Below are 18513 nucleotides of genomic sequence, written 5' to 3'. Positions count from 1 at the left end.
AATCCTTTCTTTTTCGAGTAGAACAGAAGAACGAGAGTTGTATAAATATTCATTAATATCGTTTAATATTATAAATAATAATATTATGTAATAACAATATTATAGTCTGCTATATAATAATATTAATAATATTATGATCTTCCCATAGAAACACGACTTTATCGAAATGTATTTTTCAAATCAAACACTATTATAGAACGTTTAACTATGTAAATTGAAATTCGTCTTTCTCAGAAGAGAAAATAAGAAACTGGGAACTCGCGAGACATATTTATTTTTAATTTGTAACCTAGCTTAAAATAACATTGTTGCATCGCGCACTATCAATTTTAAGGAATAAGAACAAGTAAAAAAGAATAAGAAACGATTTCAATAAGAAAATATAATTACAATTAAAATTTTTACCACAACTAATAATATAAATAGTCTGCTATATAATAATATTAATAATGTTATAATAATATTAATAATATTATAGTCTGCTATATAATAATATTAATAATGTTATGGTCTTCCCATAGAAACACGACTTTATCGAAATGTATTTTTCAAATCAAACACTATTATAGAATTAATTATGTAAATTGAAATTCGTCTTTCTCAGAAGAGAAAATAAGAAACTGGGGACTCGCGAGACATACTTATTTTTAATTTGTAACCTAGCTTAAAATAACGTTGTTGCATCGCGCACTATCAATTTCAAGGAATAAGAACAAATAAAAAAGAATAAGAAACGATTTCAAGAAGAAAGTGTAATTACAATTAAAATTCTTATCATTTTTATCATTGCCTCGTATTGAGAACAATCAGCACCCCATGTCAGGGCTCCCATATGAAGAGAACACATGTTTTTGTTAATTTAACAATACGTAAAAAGGCGATGATGGCGACAGATGGATTATCATCTAACGTTATTACTTAATGTGCAAAATTTCGTCGACATCTCTCTTGTTTACGTTGAATCTACGAGCTGGTTGAAAAATGCTTCTCTATTTTAGACGTAGAACACGTGTATTCGTCGTCGTTCGAATTTGTCGTCGTTAGATGCTGCCAGAAATCACAATTTCCTGATAAGACAAATGTCGACGTCCCGCAAGCGAAATGAACACGTTTTATCAAGAAGTTTCTTCGTTTGCCGGTCGATTTTCCGTGGTTAATATACGGATAACGTCGAATTCCTGCCGAGGATCTCGTAATTTCCGTAACCGGGGCTATTTATTTCCTGGTGACCATCAAGTACATCTCCGTTTACTTAGCGAACTGCTATCTTGCTACATTTACTCGTGGTATTCGATTCGTTTACCCGATACGGTATGGGGGAAAGGGGATTCTGATCGGGCTATCTGTGCGCGGGTTCTATTAAATTCACAATAACGTGCCTCTGCAAGTAATAAACATCGCCACGCTATTAATAATCGGAAGTTAAATGATGCTACATCAGTCAACTTGTCTGATGTACAAAAAAAAAAAAAATGAGTTACACTGAAAAAGTCGTAATATTGTACATTTACAAATTATTTTCTGAGTGACTTCAAAGATTTCTGACAATTCTATATTTAAAAATATTAGATGGAATATTTAAAATAATTTTGAACGTTCGTACTGAAATTTTATGATAATTTCTACGTCGATCAACTCGTCAAAAAAAAAAAAAAAAAGAAGTAACAAGTTACACTGGAAAAATCGTAATATTGTTACAGTTAAATTATTTCCTCACTAACTTCAAAGACAATTCAGTGATTCTATATTTAGAAATATTAGATGGAATGTTAAAAATGATTTCGAACGTTCGTACTGAAATTTTATGAAACTTAAAAATTCTTAATGAACTCTCAATTCATCATTTCCGCCATGTTCATTTGAAAAACACACCGCTGGTAATTTGTTTACCACCTCCACTGTGCGTATCTTCATCAACATCTAAATCGAGCGATCAACGTACAACGTGCCTGTGGCGACGCGTTCGAAACAAGCTCCTCGGTCTCCTCGTCTCCATCGAGCTTAAGGAACCTCAAGGCACTTAAAGCAAATCGTGATCTACGAGATGCTTGTAAGGGGCTTGGCGCATCGAAGGAGCGGCTAACTTGGCTCGAAACGCCTCGTTTTTCGAGGCGAGCCGCTAATTAAGAAATACTCCCCTTAACGTCTACTCTGGCAACACTGTAGACGAGCTCCAACCGACCACCTCCTCCAAGGGTGTTCCACCACCCATTTGTCCACCACGCCTTTCTCTAATTCCATCGTCGTTTCGATGAGAATTGCGGATCGCATTCTCCGCACCGAGCATTGCTTTTTATTGGGACAGTTGAAGAATCTGGACAACAGGTGGTGGTGTAAAAAGGTTGACGCACGGGGGGGAAAATTAATGTGTAACCATACGATTCTTTTCGGATATTTCGCACGAGATTGGATGGAGAAAATGCGATATAATTGTTAAGAAATTTGAAAGAAAATGGTAGGATAATTTTTACTTATAAAATACGGTGGATCACGAAAATATTCGAAGAATTTTAAAATTTTGCTAATTTTAAAATTAAAAATCCACAGTCTACTCATACCTGTATCATATTTCATATTCATAAAAAATTCCTAAACGTTCGAATACTTTCCTGAGTGACTTAATATATTATACTGTACAATATATCTTTCATTTTACAAGTCGTTTTATAAAATTCAACAATTAATGTCGTATGTGTTAAAATGGAAAAGATAATAGAACTGTGTAAACTATAATCCTACATAAATTATCGGATCCACCAGAGTTTCCCCTTCCATCGTTCCCGATCACCCCACCAATTTTCAACCCGTACCACAACCTCTATCGAGTCCTCGCGAAGTCAGTTAATCCGCGTCCTTCACTCGGTAAACATCGCGTCGTTGCGTTGCCTCGCCCGTTTTCGAACGACGAGTTTCAACTCTAAACTTGTCCCGCAAAGCAAATACCCGCGTCAAATCTGTCTTGACGAGAGAATTTATTTCGCCTGGGCTGCTATTAGCGCGTGCCTTCTGTCGGTGCAACAGGTGATCGCACGCGTTCTATCGCAAATATTCGTCCAATTAAACGTCGCTGGCGACGCTGTTTCCCTGGCACTCGTCACTTTCGTCCCCGTTTCGGGCTTGCCGATTTCAAAACTGTTCTGGCAAATTTCCTGCCTTTATCACGGCCACGTTATGTCCACCGGCTCGTCGATCAACCGGCGAACGAATCGAGAGACGCCTCGATCGGGAATAAATCGCTTCTGCGTTGCTGAATGATGCGGTAGGAATCGAATTCGAATTCGAATTTGGCGCGTTGTGTGACTCGTGTTTCGCGGGTGAGGTCACGTGACGCGTGTTTCGTCGGCGAGTCACGTGACGTGACATCACGCGACTGACAGTTGAGTGAATTATTGCCGTCGGTGACTTAAAGCGTGTGGTTTTCATTTATTTTTTCAATAAATTCAGTTCAATTATTGCCTCCGTTGTGAAATTTGTGGACAGTTGTAATGACAATTGTTAATACTGCTTCGAGTTGACACTATGGAGGTCAAAGTACTGCCGAGTCCTTACTGGAGAGGAGGAAATATCTTCGGAGGAAGTATCTTTTAGGGTGGAAGAAGTTGATGGAGGTTAGGTGAGTTTGTATATGTATTTTATGCCTGAATTTATTGTTGTCAGTGTACAATAAGGATGGTTTTTGGTAGAATATGCAAGTTTGCAGTATCGTACGAATTTTTTGATTGTCAGAGCATTTACGGTATAGCGCAGTTTAAATTTATTTTGGCGAATCAGAGATTCATTCTGCCAACTTTTTAAATGTTCAAAATATAGATAAGTGCAATTCATTCCGCCATGTTTGAAGCGCCAACTTTTCAAATGTTCAAGACACATATATATATATACATAAGTTATATGTTATAATACATATTTTATAATGTTGCAATATATTATGTATACAATGCACATAATATATTACAATACAATACATATTTTACAATATGTACAATGTACATTACGATACATACAATACGTTGCAATACATTATGTATGCAATGTATATAATATATTACAATACAAAACATATTTTACAGTATGTATAATACATTACAATACATATAATACGTTACATGTACAATATATATAATATAATATAATATAATATATAATAATATTATAATATGTATTATAATATAATACATGTTTCACAGTATGTACAATACATTACAATACATGCAGTATGTTGAGAATACACATTTTCTTTAATCGTATTATTAATCCACAGTTCATTTGTACAATATATATATTTTTTTAATCTTATTATGAAACCATATGCGCGTACTATAACACAATTAAGATATTTCTTTTAGTTAAGACATTGATTTCTGTTCGCACTTCTTCACTTCGAACAATGCACAATCAATCAAACACATCAAACATTCCTTCGAAAATCATCCCTCAGGATGACGAATAGTCATAAAAATCACTCGTATCATTTTGTCCAAATCCTTTCAACGTTTTTATTTAATCTCTCCGCTACCTTAGACAAGATATCTCGCTATCTCGTGTTTGTCACATTAGCAGTACCATGAACGAGAAACATCGCTGCCATCGGTGTCATTTTTGCAGCACCATCAAGGCCGTGATATCTCGCCTATTGAAGATATCTTCTCCTATTGAAAGAATTTTTCGCCCATGATTCTATACAACCAACATCACTGCGACGAGATTTCTCGTCCATGTGACAAACACAATAGCGAGATATCCTGTCCTGGGCACCGAGGAAGTTAATACAAACCTTCGCTATCTCCGCGCAGCGAAGTCCCCTGGAACTTAAAGAGATCCCTGGCAAAAAATGCCCATGAAAATTTACGTCTTCCTTTAACGACCGCGTCGAATAAAGTAAAGTAGCGGTGAAACACGTAGCCTTTGCAATTCTTCCACTCGCTGTACGTCAAACTGTACGTCTTTCATTCCTCCCCCTGCCTCTTCAAGCCCAGCAAGCCCATCCTGTCGTTGAAAGCCGGGCACGCGGAATATTTTAACATACACAATTGACTCCGGTGCTCGTTTATTGGATCGGGGCGTGCATGCACGTGTGTGCATGTTCAGAATGGCCTTCGGATTCCAGGGCGGAATCATGGTACCGGGGCTGACGATGAATAGGTTAAAGGGCGGGGGAAAAGGGAGGTCACCTTCGATGGGCGCCCGCGAACCTATCGGGATTTTCAATTGAACGGACATGGAACGTCGTGGAATTCGCGTGCGCCTCGAAAGTCGAAGAGGAATGAAGTAATCCTCGCGGAATGAATGACCTTTGCCTCTCCGCGGGGCATCGCGATCCTCGGTTTTGCAGGTTTTACCGCGATTATGCGGATCGTTTGCGTTCCCAACCGCTTCCCGGATTATATTATATTAGGGGTGTCCTGTGAGTAATGTCGTTTTCTTGAGATTTAATAGACATTGCCATCTAGTGACAATAATCCAACTCATTATAACCTATATTATAACCTATATTATAATCTGTGTTATAATATATTATATAGTAACCTATACTATAGTAACCTATACCTGTCTTATAATATATTATATAGTAACCTATACTATAACCTATATTATAACCTATGTTATAATCTATATTATAATCTATTATAATCTATTATAAACCTATAACATAACCTATTATAACCTATATTATAACCTGTTTTAACCTATTATAATCTATATTATAACCTATTATAACCTATTATAATCTATATTATAACCTATTATAACCTATATTATAACCTAGTTAAATACATTGACATTTAGCTTATTGTTAAATTACATTATATATATAGCGTTATTGTTAAGTTATACTATAGTGTAATTATACTGTATTGTTAAATTATACTATAGTATACTATGTAATTATATCATATATATAGTGTTCATTGTTAAATTATACTAGATTGAAACTGCATTAACATCTTAAATAAAATGAAATTTTGCACAACATCAAATTACTTATGGGCATCCCTAATGCGTTCCAGCAAGAATATGTGAAATCATTATTTCCCTTTGTATTTATTTTTCGCTCTCGCTGCTGGACGAACGACATTTCAGCGATGTCTCAGAATTTATATACATATCCACGGCGGGTTCGTTTTTTTTTTTTTTTGGTTTGATAATTGGATTCGAGAAGATAGTTAGTTTTGATAATTGATATTTGCCCTGGCGGATTAACACATCCTTTTGCTCTCGCCACATTTTGTAATCGAACATTTGGAAAGCGGGCAAAGTTCGATCAACGAAGGTTGTTAGACTGCTAATTAGGTTATCCAAATCGAAAATAATAAATGTACGAACACTTCTATCGATTTTGTGAGGTAGTTTCTGCAACTGTGTCTCTACGTTTGCTCAGGTGAGATTTTTCCACGTTCGTTCGATAGCAAGATTGAATTAATTTCATTTTCAAAGCGTCATTCAACGTCATTGTCAGCTTCACGTTCTTGGAATACTCGTCGAACTTTCTTTATTCGCCAGAATTCTTACTGTGAGATACAATTTTAGATAATTATTCTGTAACAGTACAGAATATATTAGTGTATGTTAATATATTATTCTATATTTAATATATTAGTACTATTATATTATAAATATAATTCTATACTTTATTATATATATAATATATAATAATATTATATATATATTTATATATATTTATATATTAGAATATTATTCTATAGAATTCAACAGTAGCTTCTCGAGTGATATAAGTAATATTTGTAACAATATAACACACAATAGATACAATAGATACAAGTGTGATACACATAAGTCTAAATGAAATTCTACAGCAAAATGGTGCAAAGTTCAAAGTTCAATACAAGTTCAAAAATTTTGATTGAAATTCCTCGAGTTCTCTGGATACACGTCCTTTCAAGATCTCCCATTATCAGGAGAAAGAGCAAAAATACTCTGCTTGGTCAGCAAACATGCCAATAAGAAGTCGAGGTAGTTTCTTTTTGAAAAATTCGACGAGAGAAGCCCTCGAGACGTCGTGGAGAGACATAAAATTGGAAAAATTCAGCCCGCGATTCTTCTGTCTCGTTTGTTCTGCACGTGAGATCTGTGATATGTCAATTTGCTATCAAGAACTCAAAAAACAAAAAATCCTCGCAGAGGAAGATTATAATTTGTTTGTCAATTTTCAAATTTTCAAGCTCAAAAATAGCGAGAAGTACAGTGAAGAGTGTACCAGTAACAATGAAAAATTGTCAATGATTTGAATCAATATAACTTTGTAACTTGGTCTCGTTTTAAAGCGTCAAAGTTATGACTTCTCCAGAATAATTTAATAATTTATTATATTATTGTCACATCGTTGTTTGATAATTTGATTCGTTTAACTTGAAAATTATTTATTATCAAAAACTCATTTTTCTACTATTACATCTTGCCTCAAGAATTTAAAATTAATATTGTCACTCATATGTGAGTATTCATATGTGACTTCTCCAGAATAATTTAACAATTTACTATTTATTATTGTCACATCATTGTTTGATAATTTGATTCGTTTAACTTGAAAATTATTTACTATCAAAAACTCATTTTTCTACTTGCCTCAAGAATTTAAAATTAAGATCGTCACTCATATGTGAGTATTCATATATGACTTCTCCAGAATAATTTAACAATTTACTATTTATTATTGTCACATCGTTGTTTGATAATTTGATTCGTTTAACTTGAAAATAATTCACTATCAAAAACTCATTCTTCCACCATTACATCTTGCCTCAAGAATTTAAAATTAGGATCGTCGTTCATATGTGGTTGACGCGTGTTAAACAGACCACCCTGTACATATCGCGAATCCTGAATTTTCGAGGTCCTGCCCCGAACATATAGAAATTTTTATTTGCCATCCCTCCTCTTCGTCATTCTCTCCCTCCTCCTCGTTACTCTTCGTTGCTCTCTCGCGAACATAGGTTGGAAAAAAGCGCGGAGAATTCAGCAAGAAGGCTTTGTTTTCGGTGTTACAATCGTTGCACGTTTGAAAGTTTAAGCCTCGGGCGAACGTGACGCGCTCGCGCTCTAGCGACGAACTTCGTCGCCTTATCGTCCGTATCGCTGTAAATATTTGATACGAAATCCTTATCCCCCCACCCACCTCTCTTGGTAAGAGGCGAAAATCCATTCGCCGTGAGCGAAGGAATAATGGAAGATCCGGGGAGAGACACACGGAGTGCGTGCCCTTTCGCGAGCCGAGGCCTTCTTTGAACTTTGGATAATGCATCGGCTGGAAACGCGGCGACTCGTTAACCTTTCATCTTCTTTATTTCCGTGTCTTCCGAGACACCGAGGGCGCAGACATCGCTTCTTTAATGCAATTCGTGCCGTTTGCGCCGGCCTTACGTTACCAAGGGGAATTTTATCGACGTTCGCGCGCCACGGGACTTTGAAGTTTGGAAATTGCTGTGAAATTACGTGAAATTTTTGTGTATTTTTACATTATTGAGGTTGTAGTGCGTGGAACTGACATTGCATTTAAAGAGGAATTTAAAGACATAGAATGCATGTAATAACGAAGAAATATAATATAAAAAATAATAATTATAATTAAAAAATTTGACTTTGTATTTAATGAAGAATTTAAGGAACTCAGAATTTATGTAACAACGAAGAAATATATAAAGAATAATATTTATATATAAAATATATAATTATAATTGAAATAATAATTATATAAAATTATAATTGTAATTAAAAAATAATTATATACAAAATATATAGTTACATAAAATTATAATTATAATTTTGTTATTGCATTGTATTATTATATTATTATAATATATATTGTATTGTATTATGTTATAATTAATACAATATAATACTCACATGATAATCAACAGTAAGTATTAAACGTTAGAAATAAAAGTATCTGCAGATTTTTGCTAGATTGTGCTCATTGAAACAGTTTTACTTTGGAATATCGTTACTTATGAAACGACGCATAGGTATTAAATTTGTCTTTTGTGAAATGTACATTGAACTCGTATATTATATAAAACACGATAAATATATTGAACTTGACTCGTATCGCTTGAACACGTATATGTAATTCATTGAAATATTTTCAAACGAGAGAGAAATATTCGAAATTTGGCTGTCGAGCTTTGTTTAACTCGCATTCACTGTTCAGAGTGAAAATTTAGTAGGCAAATGAAACTCCCGTTTCACTTCTCGTGAGATGTTCGATGAACAAAGGCCTGTTCGATGACCGCCGGAGGGTAGTTTGACTCGACTTCGAGTTCGACCACTTGCGCCGGCAACTTTTTTCCAGAGGGTAGTTCGAGAGAGGGGAACGAGTTTCGCTTGAACTTTACTCATCACTTGGAAATGCCTTCTCTGCACGCGATATTCGACGATACTCGACGAATAAATTAATAAATGATATTTCGTTCTTTCTGAAAACGACTCGGAAATGTCTTTTATTGATAGATCCTGGGATTATTTCATCGAGATTATATTTTATTTTATTTTATTTTATTTTATTTTATTTTATTTTATTTTATTTTATTTTATTTTATTTATATTGTATTGTATTGTATTGTATTTTATTTTATTTTATTTTATTTATATTTTATTTATATTTTATTTTATTTTATTTATATGTATATTTATATTTTATTTTATTTTGTTCTATTTTATTTTATTTATATCTTATTTTACTCTATTTTATTTTATTCTACTTTATTTTTATATTTATATTTTATATTCTACTTTATATTTATATTTTATTTTATTATTTTTATTATATCTTATTTTACTTTATTTTATTCTAGTTTATTTTATTTATATTTTATTTTATTATTTTTATTATATCTTATTTTACTTTATTTTATTCTAGTTTATTTTATTTATATTTTATTTTATTATTTTTATTATATCTTATTTTACTTTATTTTATTCTAGTTTATTTTATTTATATTTTATTTTATTATTTTTATTATATCTTATTTTATTTTATTTTATTCTACTTTATTTTATTTATATTTTATTTTATTATATTACATCAATCGCACGTCTTTTTTGCACGAGGATTCGCACGAGGGAAACGAATGAAAAGACAAAAGGAACTGTGTTGCATTTATCTTAACACGAGTTATACTATATATATTTAAAATATTTATAATATTCTCCAACAATGGGGAGATTCACAATAGAATAGATCGAATTGGATCAAAATGAGAATTCAATGCACATTACAACCGATATGCCACCGAAATTAAGTACTTGTTTGCTCGTTCCCATCGGAATCTGAATAAATACGTGTCGAATTCTCATCTCGGTCTCTGAAAATCATTCGGAAGAAACACGAGGGGTGATGAGATGAATCACGAGAAAAGGACGTTGCGAAACCGCGTTTTGGCGAAAGTTTTATAAATGTCGCGAGATCTCTTGGCGAGGGTGCGAAATAAATGTGAACGAAATGAAAGGAAGAGAGAGAAGACCAGGCGTATTCTTTGGCGTGTCGTCGGGTTTTAGCATCGTTAAGAATGCGTCGCGATACGAGGGCACAAAGGCACGGCAGATTTTTCTGGCTGGCGAGCGGAGTCGCAACTTTCGAGGACCCTAACGCCTCCCTTATTGTTATAAACGAGAAAAAGTGCACGGCGAGAAACTCGTTTCTCTTCTCGCGCACATGCCTCGCAGCGTGTCCCGCCGAGCCCGACTTCCTCTCACCTCGGCTGTTCGGCGGATATTCCCCCCGGTTTTTCCACCCCTTATCGCGAGAAATCTTTTTCTAAATTCTGTTGGATACGCGACTTCATCTATCGTATCATAAAGCACGAAATTTTTATTCTCTGTCTACTCCGACAATTTTCTCTGATGTTAATTGTTTCAATTAATTATCGAAAGTTTATATCATCGAATTATTAACAGCGACTTTCACGTGCATTCGTAATTCGATATCTCTGAAACTGACAAATCGTCCCACGTGCTAATTAGACACCCTGTATGTTCATTAACAGTATTTCGTTCTACCTAATATCATCGAATTCTCTTCTTCTTCAAAAAATAAAGAATACAAATAACAATAAGAAAATGTAAATATAAGAAATATGAATAATAATAGGAAAGTAAAAATCTTGAAAATAATAAATAATATATAATAAAATTCTTAAAAATAACAAATAATAAATAATAAAAATCTTAAAAATAAGAAATAATAGATAATAAAAGTTCTAAAAATAATAAATAATAAAAGTCCTGAAAATAAAAAATAATAGATAATAAAAGTCCTAAAAATAAAAAATAATAGATAATAAAAGTCCTAAAAATAAAAAGTAGTAGATAATAAAAGTCCTAAAAATAATAAATAATAAATAATAAAAATCCTGAAAATAAAAAATAATAGATAATAAAAGTCCTAAAAATAATAAATAATAAAAATCCTAAAAATAAAAAATAATAGATAATAAAAGTCCTAAAAATAATAAATAATAAAAATCCTAAAAATAAAAAATAATAGATAATAAAAGTCCTAAAAATAATAAATAATAAAAATCCTAAAAATAAGAAATAATAGATAATAAAAGTCCTAAAAATAATAAATAATAAAAATCCTAAAAATAAGAAATAATAGACAATAAAAGTCCTAAAAATAATAAATAATAAAAATCCTAAAAATAAGAAATAATAGATAATAAAAGTTCTAAAAATAATAAATAATAAATAATGAAAGTCCCAAAAATAAAGAATGATAAACAACAAAAGTCCTGAAAATAATAAATAATAAGAATCCAGAAAACGTACAATCACATATACTTTGCGAGCTGCACTTCCCCTGAAACTTGAAGCTTTCGTTTGAACACCTTTCACACTCCCTTTCACCCCTTCTTCAAACCCCTCAGCGGCCTGCTTTGTACCACCGGTAACGGATCTCCGTTTCTTCATTTGCCGCCCCTTATTCTCCATACATTGTATGGATTTCAGTTTCCTCCGTGTGTCGCCGGCCGTCCTTTGAATCTATTTAAGCACAGACGGTGGACGAAGATTGAAGGCGAACGGCTTCAGCACACTCGGGTTGTTGAAGAGGCTGTTGAACTCTCTTGCAGTCGTTTTAAATTCTTTCATAATTTACGAACGGATAAGGTAATGCGAGAGGAGGAGAGACGTCCTTTGCCATGCAACGTGTGTGTGTGTGTTTCCACCGACCGAAGGGGGGCGGGGGGTGGGAAGCGTTGCTTGAAAAGAGCCGTCATGAATGATGAAACGTAACGGGAGTACAAAGAGGATTCCGTCCTCCTGCTTTGAGATATGGAAACTCTCGGGGAGATCGCGACTCATTGCAGCGAGAGATCTGACGTGGCATCAGTTTTTCGGATCGAATTGAATCATTCCCGAATGGAATTTTTGGCAGAAGGATGATCATTGCGACGAGTGGGATACTTATTTGTAAGCCTCGCGTGTTTTCGACGTCGAGTCAATTACCAAATCGTCGCGCGTGCTCCGTTTAGTTTTCATTTTATGACGTGACATCTCACGTGCGACTAGATTATGGATATTTAGGCAAATTCATATTTTTATAGAAAAATGGAATGAAATTTGAAATAAACTGATGTAATATCAGTTCGTATATTTTCGCGCGCTTTTATTTTTTGTACTTTCAAATTTCGTATAAAAATCAGTTTGCACAATAAATACACGACAATGAATAATGTTTCGAGAATGTTTTACATGAGGGGAACATTGAATTGTAGCGAATAATTGTTCAATTGTATCGTTCAATGTTTCCAACAATTTACGATAGAAGTTTCGAGGAAAACCAAAGATCAATGTCACTTTAACAATGATTTATGCTAGAAACTAGAAACAGGATTCAAATTATCTTCGCACTGCTTGAATCTTTTTTTTTTTCTTCGAGCAAACACTGAATTGCCAGTAAATAATTATTCAATTGTGTCATGAAATATTTCCAACAATTTGCAACAGAAATCTCGGGGAAAGTCACAGATCTATAAAGAAAGATCAATATAGTAAGTAATTGATACTGAATATATATTAATATTATATGATACAATTGGACAGTTATTTATTATTATATTTATTATTATTTATTATTTATTATATTTATTATTATATTTATTATTATTTATTATTTATTATATTTATTATTATATTTATTATTATTTATTATTTATTATATTTATTATTATATTTATTATTATATTATTTATATTATTATTTATTATTTATTATTATATTTATTATTACACTTAGATAATTTATTGGTATTACATCTAATAATCTATTCAATGTTTGCGCGAAGAAATGAATTTCTAGCAAAATTACTCAAATACATCAAAAACCCAGAAACGACTCGAACTACCACCGTCTGAATTTCCTTTCTCCTTCAAGCAAACACCAAGAATTGCAACAAATTGCCAATAAATAACCACCCCCATTGTGTCATTATATTTCATATTATAACAGAACCATAGAACCAGAGGGATGGATCTCGCCCGTTACAAACGTAACATTATATTTACCCATAAGCTAATTAGCAATTGGCACTCTCTCTGTGGTCACCAAAATTTATAAACGATTCGAATTACCCGCCGCGCACAATTTTCCATCGGTCGATAATTCAACCTGTTTAGAAACTTGAGCGTCGCAGGCAGCCTCGTAGCCGAGCTGATCGAATCCAACCGGCCGAATTCGATCGAATTGGAAAACTCGGTTTTCCACACGTATCCGGTGTCACCTGCGGGTGGGAGGCGAAATAGGTGGACGAGGATCGCGTGGATGTACAATTAGTCGCGCGAAGTTTAACTTGCAAATATGGAGACGAGAGAGAGAGAGAGAGAGAGAGAGAAACGTCGACGTGGGTCAGATCGATTCGTTTCCGGGGCGTCCAATTAATTCCCGCTCACGGGAAATTCCACGAGGATGACGCCTCGTCAAATTCAATTTCGCCGGGGCGCCCCTGACGCTGCTCTCTCCTCCGTTCACCCTCGCCGTCTATCCATCCGTCCATCCATCCATCCATCCATCCATCCATCCATCCATCCGTCACGAGCGAAACCCCCTCGCCCGCCAAATAGAATCTTATTTTAATGAGTCGCGCCGCGATCGAAATACCGCGTCCCGAAATAAAGAGAGAAGGAGCCGACCGGCGCGATACTACTCTGGTTTCCGGATGAATCATTGATGAGCGGGTGTCTCCGCGATCATCCGTGTCCCGGGCATTTTTGCAACGACGACACCCGTTGCAAAAGTGAAACGTGCCCTTTCTCCCCCTCCCCTTCGTATTCGTGCGTCACTCGTGTTAAATGTTTCGCGATTTCCGCCGGCGGGACTTTAAACTACCTCCCGCGGTGGTATTCTCGGGTTACCAACTATGTCAGTTTTAGCGAGATTTTGGGGGTGTTTTTAATTTCCGACGAAATTCGATTGAATTGGAGAATCTTACCGTTGATCGGCGAAGCTGTGGTTTTTATATATCGTTTTATATATCGTTCGTTTGCGGTTTGTTTCGGTGATGTATGTCAATTGTTAAGAATTGATTTAACAGTCTCCGTGGCGTAGATTTAATTTTCAGTGTATGGTCGTAGAGTTTTGGAACGTGTTTTAATGATAAAAATGATTCGTTTTATTCCGCTTTTTAATGTGGTAATATTATAGTTGTAGATGAGTCACTTTGGGATAAGCCACGTAATTTTAGAGCTTTGTGGTAATAATTATAGTTGCAGGTGAGTCACTTTGAGATAACTCGCGTAATTTTAGAGCTTTGTGGTAATAATTATAGTTCCAGGTGAGTCACTTTGAGATAACTCGCGTAATTTTAGAGCTTTGTGGTAATATTATAATTCTAGATGTGTCACTTTGGGATAACTCGTGTAATTTTGAAGTTTTGTGGTAATATTACAGTTGCAGGTGAGTCACTTTGGGATAACTCGCGTAATTTTAGAGCTTTGTGGTAATATTGTAGTTGTAGATGAGTCACTTTGAGATAAGTCACGTAATTTTAGACTTTTGTTCGGTGTATTAACCTCTTGCGCTGAAATGACGTGACACGCATGTCGAGAATCTTTTTCTTCCAAATCGCAACATTCTCTTTATTTCGGTTTTAAGTATATTTGAATGTAACCCAGGGAAAACGAATGATAAGTTTATCACTTCTTAGTAATTTCTATCCAGTGATACCACACTGACGGGTTCAAAAGAAAAGGAAAGCGACGAATTTATTTTATACGGTTCGGTCACTCGTTATGGTCCGCAAACCAGTTGCCAGCGCAAGCGGTTAATATACGTATAAAAGACACGATAATATGACAGTATGTATAGTATTTGTATAATAATACAACGTCTACAATGTCTGAGTGTTAATACTATCCGTCATATATATGTACTCAATCCTAAGTTGAAGTTATCATAGTTACCCATGACCCGACTCTTCTATGTAAATATTCCGTAAAAATTGTATAAAAGAACTATTTCTCAAAGGAAGACTTACATTCTTTCCCATGCATGTGTATAATAAAGAAATTGCGCGCGTGAAATCCAGCACAACGTTGCAAACATTAACGATTAATCTTAACAAAAGACTCTGTCATTAGATCGGAGATATATGTTAAAGGATAATTACGATTGAAATTTTCTATATATATATTACTGTAGAATTTTCTACCTACAGTATGATTACTGTAAAATTTTCTAACTACATATATGTTAAAGAATAATTATATGTTAAAGAGTAATTACGATTGGAATTTTCTATATATATATTACTGTAGAATTTTCTACCTACAGTATGATTACTGTAAAATTTTCTAACTACATATATGTTAAAGAATAATTATATGTTAAAGAGTAATTACGATTGGAATTTTCTATATATATATTACTGTAGAATTTTCTACCTACAGTATGATTACTGTAAAATTTTCTAACTACATATATGTTAAAGAATAATTATATGTTAAAGAGTAATTACGATTGGAATTTTCTATATATATTACTGTAGAATTTCCTACCTACAGTATGATTACTGTAGAATTTTCTAACTTACGGTATAATCACTGTAGAATTTTCGAACGTTCGAGCTAGAGAACGACGTTCAAGGGGATCGGATTCGACTGGATTCGAACGGTGATGGCGATCGGCAAGGGACGAGGGAGGGAAAAGACAGTGTAGACAAGGGCCGGGGACGAGTCTAAGGGAAAAATTGGCGTATTGAAATTCTCCGGGAGAGCGGCGCGGCTCGATGCAAGAAGAAGCCGGCAGCTAACGGTTGCGGCACCCTCGTAACCCAATTTAGAAGAGGACACAAAAGAGTATTCGGTGATATTGAGCCGTGAGATGCGACCTACTTGCAAACCGACCGACCGACCGACCGTTCCTACCTTACCTTTTCCCTTCATCCTTCCTTCGGGGCCGCCGCCGCCGCCGTGTTTTTACCACCGCCTCCTTAGCGACACCTCGCCCCTTTCTCTCTCTTTCTCTCTCTCTCTCTCTCTTTCTATTTCTTTCTCTCTCTGCATATCATCCGATCGCCATTTCACCGGGCAATATTTGCGCTTGCACTTGTAGCCGTTTCCCTAATCCATAATGCAGGGGTCCGGTTTCGCTTTGTAAACTGGAACAGCAACTGGCCGACAGGCAACCTTTGTTTCGCCGGGCAAAATTGAAAATTTTAACATTCCGCGCGACTTTGCGAACTCGGCGCTCGTTCCGTGCATATAACGAAGAAACGGATCGTACGAATTGACGAATATTGACGGGGGTGTTCTGGCAATCTGGCTTAGAAAAACCCGACCTCTTTAGGATTTTTTTTCTAACGCGAAACTATGATAGATTTTGGTATGCAGTTTTCGCACGCAGATTTATTCGTACCTAAAGAGTGTTTACGATTTTTTCTTTTTTTTTTTTTTTAACGAAATTAATGAAAGTTGTGGAAATTATATAGCCTTAGGTAAAGGCATGTTTTTAAAAACGGGATTCGAAATGGCTTGACGTGACCATAAAAGTAGAAGTTTCTTTCTGATCAAAAACTAAAGTTGGAACGTGACCGTCGAATTGCGATTAAAAGAACATTGGAAAAATCCAATTGTTAATCGTAAGGTTAATTTTCTATTGAACATTAATTATTTTTATTGAGCATTTTATTCAATAGTAATTATTTATTGAAATCTGATAAGAATCGCGGGGAGGGATCGAAGGGGCGCGAAGAAGAGAAAAGAGCAAGGAAAAAATAGAAGGAAAGACGTGAGAATTGTTGAAAAAAATCACGCGAAACAGAGACGAAATTTTCGCCTTTATTTGCAGATAATTGAATATCAGCCTCGAAGCCGACGAGACAGATACTTCGTGGGAATCTCGACGTATCGGTCCAACCGATCGTTGCCGATTCCGCGAGAGAATCCGCTCTCCCTCGATGGAATCGATTCGAACTATCGGCTGGTTCAGCTCATGGAAAATTAAACATCCACCGTTCGGTTGTCTCTGTCGCTTCGTAGCTCTCGGAAATTTCTTCGATTCAGTCTATACTCGATGGAGCAACGTCCATCGATAACGTTGATGGGGGCTGCCCCCTTCCCGAGCACTTTGAACTCTTCAAAGGCTTTACTGGCTGGATTTTTGGCGAGGACGATAGTCAGAACGTTACAGACGAGAGACGGGAAGAGAGATCGATCCTAAGTTCTAACGATTTCAGACAATTTTCTTGAAATAGACGGAAATTTAATGGAATAGAAAGTCAACTTCAGCTGTTAATTTCGTTTGCTTGCAACTAAAACGTTATGCAATTTTGTTTGACTATTATATTATAATTATTATATATTATATATTATATTATTATATAATTATTATGTATTATATATTATATATTATATATTTAAATTATATTATATAATAATAATAATTATTATTATTTATATTATAATAATTATTATATATTGTATATTATTATATTTAATTTAAAATATTTAATTTAAAAAATTTTTTTATATTTATTTAATATTATAATAATTATTATATATTTAATAATATAATAATTATTATATGCTGTATATTATTATATTTAATTTAAAATATTTAATTTAAAAAAATTTTTTTTATATTATAATAATTATTATATATTGTATATTATTATATTTAATTTAAAATGTTTAATTTAAAAAAATTTTTTTTATATTTATTTAATATTATATTTAATTTTTTTCATATTTATTTAATATATATTTAATTTTTTTTATATTTATTTAATATTATATTTAATTTTTTTCATATTTATTTAATATTATATTTAATTTTTCTTATATTTATTTAATATTATATTTGATTTAAAAAAATTTTTATTTTATATTTATTTACTATTATATTTAATCTTTCTGAATCTCGTATTTCGCGTCAGAACTCCACAGACTCTAGACAATAATTTTATTCGAAAAATTTCGTAATTTTGTAGAATTAAAAAGGGAACATTTTGAAGATTTTGAATCACTCCGAAGAAACGAAGAAGATTTTGATTTTGACATACTG

The 18513-nt window shown here is 33.9% G+C and overlaps 1 protein-coding gene across 6 annotated transcripts in view; it reads left to right on the top strand.

The window, feature by feature from the left end:
* The window catches only part of LOC122534470 (acetylcholine receptor subunit alpha-like), a 126081-nt gene that overhangs the window by 40839 nt on the left and 66729 nt on the right, over positions 1 to 18513 (top strand). The window contains exon 1 of one of the 6 annotated variants that reach the window (XM_043665119.1): positions 3405 to 3608. The exons of 4 other annotated variants lie outside the window; for them this stretch is intronic. The gene's annotated coding sequence lies outside the window, so the exon portion shown is untranslated. Of the gene's footprint in view, positions 1 to 3404; positions 3614 to 18513 lie in introns of those variants that run through there. One more of the 6 variants, XM_043665118.1, reaches the window with a different exon arrangement.

Source organism: Frieseomelitta varia, unplaced genomic scaffold (genome assembly GCF_011392965.1).
Source record: "Frieseomelitta varia isolate USP_RPSP 00005682 unplaced genomic scaffold, Fvar_1.2 scaffold_60, whole genome shotgun sequence".
Taxonomy (NCBI): domain Eukaryota; kingdom Metazoa; phylum Arthropoda; class Insecta; order Hymenoptera; family Apidae; genus Frieseomelitta; species Frieseomelitta varia.
This window is presented reverse-complemented; position numbering and strand designations above follow the sequence as displayed.